Below are 5,801 nucleotides of genomic sequence, written 5' to 3'. Positions count from 1 at the left end.
CAGCAACAGACAGAGAGTTCTAGGCAGAATACTTCTGACTTAGCAACAATGGTCTCTGATCTAATAAAGACCACTCAAAGTTTCATGAATGAAACAAGGTCCTCCATCAGAAATTTGGAGGGACAAGTGGGTCAGCTGAGCAAGAAAGTTACTGAACTCCCTCCTAGCACTCTCCCAAGTAATACAGAAGAAAATCCAAAAGGAGAGTGCAAAGCCATAGACATGGCCGAATATGGAGAGGAAAGAGAGGAGGAGGACGCCACTGAGGAAGACCTCAGTGGGCGTGTACCAATCTCCTCTGAGTTCCTCAAAGAGGAACCATGGGAATCTGAGGCTCAAAATGAGACCATAGAGATTCCATTGGACTTGTAGAGAATGTTTTGGTCAAGATTGAAGACCACTACATCCCTACTGATTTCATAGTCCTAGAGACTGGGAAGTGCATGGATGAATCCATCATCCTTGGCAGACCCTTCCTAGCCATAGCAAAGGCTGTGATTGATGTTGATGGGGGTGAACTGATCATTCAAGTGAATAAAAAATCCTTTGTGTTTAAGGCTCAAGGATATCCCTCTATCACCATGAGAAGAAGCATAAAGAGCTTCTCTCAAATCAGAGACAAACAGAGCTCCCACAGTCAAACTCTAAGTTTGGTGTTGGGAGGCCACAACCAAACTCTAAGTTTGGTGTTGAACCCCCACATTCAAACTCTAAGTTTGGTGTTGGGAGGTTCCAACATTGCTCTGATCATTTGTGAGGCTCCATGAGAGCCATCTGTCAAGCTACTGACGTTAAAGAAGCGCTTGTTGGGAGGCAACCCAATATTATATTTTGACTATTTTCTTTTGTTATTTTATGTTTTTTGTAGGTTGATGATCATAAGAAGTCACAAAATCCATTGAAAAAGCAAAAACAGAATGAAAAACAGAAAGAAAAATAGCACACCCTGGAGGAAGAACCTGTTGGCGTTTAAATGCCAGTCAGGCTAGCAGATGGGCGTTTAACGCCCAGTCTGGTGCCATTCTGGGCGTTTAACGCCAGAAAGGGGCACCAGACTGGCGTTAAACGCCAGTAAAGGGCACCAACCTGGCGTTAAACGCCAGGAATGGGCACCAGCCCGGCGTTTAACGCCAGAAATGGCTCAAAACGTGGATTTTGATGCCATTTGGTGCAGGGATGACTTTTCCTTGACACCTAAGGATCTGTGAACCCCACAGGATCCCCAAACAACCCCACCACTCTCTCTTCTTCTTCACCCATTCATCAATCACCTCAACATCTCTTTCTCTTCACCACTCACATCCTCCTTCATAAAACACCACTTCTTCCCCTCTTTGGCCTAACAAAGCCATCCCTCTCCTCCATTTCTTCTTCTTCTACCCTCTTCTTCTTCTTTTGCTCGAGGACGAGCAAACCTTTTAAGTTTGGTGTGGTAAAAGCATTGCTTTTTGTTTTTCCATAACCATTTATGGCATCTCAAGGGATGCACTTTCCTCCACAAGACTATTGGGAGCAACTGAACACCTCCCTAGGAGAATTAAGTTCCAACATGGGACAACTAAGGGTGGAGCACCAAGAACATGCCATCCTCCTCCATGAAATTGGAGAAGATCAAAGAATCATGAGAAAGGAGCAACAAAGACAAGGAAGAGACATTGAGGAGCTCAAGCACTCCATAGGATCTTCAAGAGGAAGAACAAGCCGCCATCACTAAGGTGGACCCGTTCTTTAATCGAAAATTATCTTTATGTTTATCTATGTTTGTGTCTATGATCTTAGTGTCTATGCCTTAAAGCTTCAAATGAAAACTGTTTTATCACAAAAGAACAAGAAGTACAGGATTTCAATTCATCTTTAAAACTAGCTTAATTAGTTTGATGTGGTGACAATACTTGTTGTTTTTCCGAATGTATGCTTAAACAGTGCATATGTCTTTTGAATTTGTGGTTCATGAATGTTAAAATTGTTGGCTCTTGAAAGAATGATGAAAAAGGAGACATGTTACTGAGGATCTGAAAAATCATAAAAATGATTCTTGAAGCAAGAAAAGCAGTGAATACAAAAAAAAAAAAAAAAAAAAGAGAGAAAAGAAAAACGAAAAAAAAAAAGGGAGAAAGAAAAAGAAAAGAAAAAGAAAGAAATAAAGTTGTGATCCAAGGCAATAAGAGTGTGCTTAAGAACCTTGGACACCTCTAATTGGGGACTTTAGCAAAGCTGAGTCACAATCTGAAAAGGTTCACCCAATTATGTGTCTGTGGCATGTATGTATCCGGTGGTAATACTGGAAGACAGAGTGCTTTGGGCCACGGCCAAGACTCAATAAGTAGCTGTGTTCAAGAATCATCATACTTAACTAGGAGAATCAATAACACTATCTGGATTCGGAGTTCCTAAAGAAGCCAATCATTCTGAATTTCAAAGGATAAAGTAAGATGCCAAAACTGTTCGGAGGCAAAAAGCTACTAGTCCCGCTCATCTAATTTGGAGCTTAGTTTCATTGATAATTTGGAGTTTATAGTATATTCTCTTTTTTTATCTTATTTGATTTTCAGTTGCTTGGGGACAAGCAACAATTTAAGTTTGGTGTTGTGATGAGCGGATAATTTGTATGCTTTTTGGCATTGTTTTAGTATGTTTTTAGTAGTTTTAGTTTAGTTTTTATTATATTTTTATTAGTTTTTAGTTAAAATTCACTTTTCTGGACTTTACTATGAGTTTGTGTGTTTTTCTGTGATTTCAGGTATTTTCTGGCTGAAATTGAAGGTTCTGAGCAAAAATCTGATCCAGAGACTAAAAAGGACTGCAGATGCTGTTGGATTCTGACCTCCCTGCACTCGAAGTGGATTTTCTGGAGCTACAGAAGCCCAATTGGCGCGCTCTCAACGGCGTTGGAAAGTAGACATCCAGGGCTTTCCAGCAATATATAATAGTCCATACTTTGTCCAAGATTTGATGGCCCAAACCCGCGAAGCAATCCGGCCTCAAAATTCCCAGCGTTAAACGCCCAAACTGGCACCTAAATGGGAGTTAAACGCCCAAACTGGCATAAAAGCTGGAGTTAAACGCCAGGAAGAGTCTCTACACGAAAATTACTTCATTGCTCAGCCCAAGCACACACCAAGTGGGCCCGGAAGTGGATTTTTATGTCATTTACTCACCTTTGTACACCTTAGGCTACTAGTTTTCTATATATAGAACCTTTTACTATTGTATTTTCATCTTGGTATCAATCTTTTGATCATGTTTTGATGATTGAACCCTCTTTGGGAGGCTGGCCATTCGGCCATGCCTAGACCTTGTTCTTATGTATTTTCAACGGTGGAGTTTCTACACACCATAGATTAAGGTGTGGAGCTCTGCTGTACCTCGAGTATTAATGCAATTACTATTGTTCTTCTATTCAATTCCGCTTGTTCTTTTACCAAGATATCACTTGTTCTTCAACATGATGAAGGTGATGATTGACGCCCATCACCATTCTCACTCATGAACAAGGTGACTGACAACCATTCTTGTTCTACAAGCATCTGAGGCTTAGTGAATATCTCTTGGATTCTTAGGAATCTTTGTGGTATAGGCAGGACCTGATGGCGGCATTCAAGAGAATCCGGAAGGTCTAAACCTTGTCTGTGGTATTCTGAGTAGGATTCAATGATTGAATGACTGTGACGTGCTTCAAACCTGTAATCTACTGGGCGTTAGTGACAGACGCAAAAGAGTGATTCTATTCCGGTAGAGGAGGGAACCAAACCGGTGATTGGCGGCACTGTGACAGAGTGCTCTGCATTAGCTTTCACTGCGCGGATGGGAGGTAGCTGCTGACAACAGTGAGACCCTACACGAGCTTGCCATGGAAAGGAGTAAGAAGGATTGGATGAGGACTGTAGGAAAGCAGAGAGACGGAAGGGAAGGCATCTTCATACGCTTGTCTGAAGCTCTTACACCAATGATATACATAAGTATCTCTATCTTTATCTTTTATGTTATTTTCGTTCATCACCATTATGCATTTGAGTCTGCCTGACTAAGATTTACAAGATGACCATAGCTTGCTTCATACCACCAATCTCCGTGGGATCGACCCTTACTCGCGTAAGGTATTACTTGGACGACCCAGTGCACTTGCTGGTTAGTTGTGCGAAGTTGTAGTGATCACAATTTCGTGCACCACTAGTGCACGCCCATTGAGGCCTTCCTCAGTGGCGTCCACTTCCTCTTCATCCTCTCCAAATTCGGCCATATTGATGGCCTTGCACTCTCCTTTTGGATTTTCTTCTGTATTGCTTGGGAGAGTACTTGGAGGGAGTTCAGTAACTTTCTTGCTCAGCTGTCCCACTTGTGCCTCCAAATTTCTAATGGAGGATCTTGTTTCATTCATGAAACTTTGAGTGGTTTTAATTAGATCAGAGACCATGGTTGCTAAGTCAGAAGGGTTCTGCTTAGGATTCTCTGTCTGTTGCTGAGAAGATGATGGAAAAGGTTTTGCCATTGTTAAACCTGTTTCTTCCACCATTATTATTGAAACCTTGTTGTGGTCTCTCTTGATTCTTCCATGAGAGATTTGGGTGATTTCTCCATGAAGAACTATAGGTGTTTCCATAGGGTTCTCCTAGGTAATTCACCTCTTCCATTGAAGGGTTCTCAGGATCATAAGCTTCTTCTTCAGATGAAGCATCCTTAGTACTGCTTGGTGCATTTTGCATTCCAGACAGACTTTGAGAAATTAAATTGACTTGTTGAGTCAATATTTTATTCTGAGCCAATATGGCATTCAGAGTGTCAATCTCAAGAACTCCCTTCTTCTGACTTGTCCCATTATTCACAGGATTCCTTTCAGAAGTGTACATGAATTGATTATTTGCAACCATTTCAATTAGCTCTTGAGCTTCTGTAGGCGTCTTCTTCAGATGAAGAGATCCTCCAGCAGAGCTATCCAAAGACATCTTGGATAGTTCAGAGAGACCATCATAGAAAATACCTATGATGCTCCATTCAGAAAGCATGTCTGAAGGACATTTTCTGATTAATTGTTTGTATCTTTCCCAAGCTTCATAGAGGGATTCACCATCCTTCTGTCTGAAGGTTTGGACTTCCACTCTAAGCTTACTCAATTTTTGAGGTGGAAAGAACTTTGCCAAGAAGGCATTGACTAGCTTTTCCCAAGAGTCCAGGCTTTCTTTAGGTTGTGAATCCAACCATGTCCTAGCTCTGTCTCTTACAGCAAAAGGGAATAGCATAAGTCTATAGACCTCAGGGTTAACCCCATTAGTCTTGACAGTGTCACAGATTTGCAAGAATTCAGCTAAAAACTGATGAGGATCTTCCAATGGAAGTCCATGGAACTTGCAATTCTGTTGCATTAGAGAAACTAATTGAGGCTTAAGCTCAAAGTTGTTTGCTCCAATGGCAGGGATAGAGATGCTTCTCCCATAGAAGTCGGGAGTAGGTGCAGTAAAGTCACCCAGCACCTTCCTTGCATTGTTGGCATTGTTGTTTTCGGCTGCCATGTGTTCTTCTTCTTTGGAGAATTCGGTCAGGTCCTCTAAAGAGAGTTGTGCTTTGGCTTCTCTTAGCTTTCTCTTCAAGGTCCTTTCAGGTTCAGGATCAGCTTCAACAAGAATGCTTTTGTCCTTGCTCCTGCTCATAAGAAAGAGAAGAGAACAAGAAAATATGGAATCCTCTATGTCACAGTATAGAGATTCCTTGAGGTGTCAGAGGAAGAAAAATGGAAGACAGAGGTAGAAAATTCGAACTTATCAAAGAAGATGGAGTTCGAATTTTGCATTAAGGGATAGTGTTAG

At 41.4% G+C, this 5,801-nt stretch overlaps 1 non-coding gene across 1 annotated transcript; it reads left to right on the top strand.

The window, feature by feature from the left end:
* The first annotated feature begins 4,997 nt into the window (after positions 1-4,997).
* On the top strand, positions 4,998-5,105 carry LOC130984776 (small nucleolar RNA R71). Its single transcript, XR_009088687.1, has one exon. It is a non-coding gene; the product is annotated as a small nucleolar RNA R71 (small nucleolar RNA).
* The last annotated feature ends 696 nt before the right edge of the window (positions 5,106-5,801 follow it).

Source organism: Arachis stenosperma, chromosome 5 (genome assembly GCF_014773155.1).
Source record: "Arachis stenosperma cultivar V10309 chromosome 5, arast.V10309.gnm1.PFL2, whole genome shotgun sequence".
NCBI classification, from domain to species: domain Eukaryota; kingdom Viridiplantae; phylum Streptophyta; class Magnoliopsida; order Fabales; family Fabaceae; genus Arachis; species Arachis stenosperma.
Note: the sequence above shows the minus strand (reverse complement) of the source record. Positions and strands in the feature narration are given on the sequence as shown.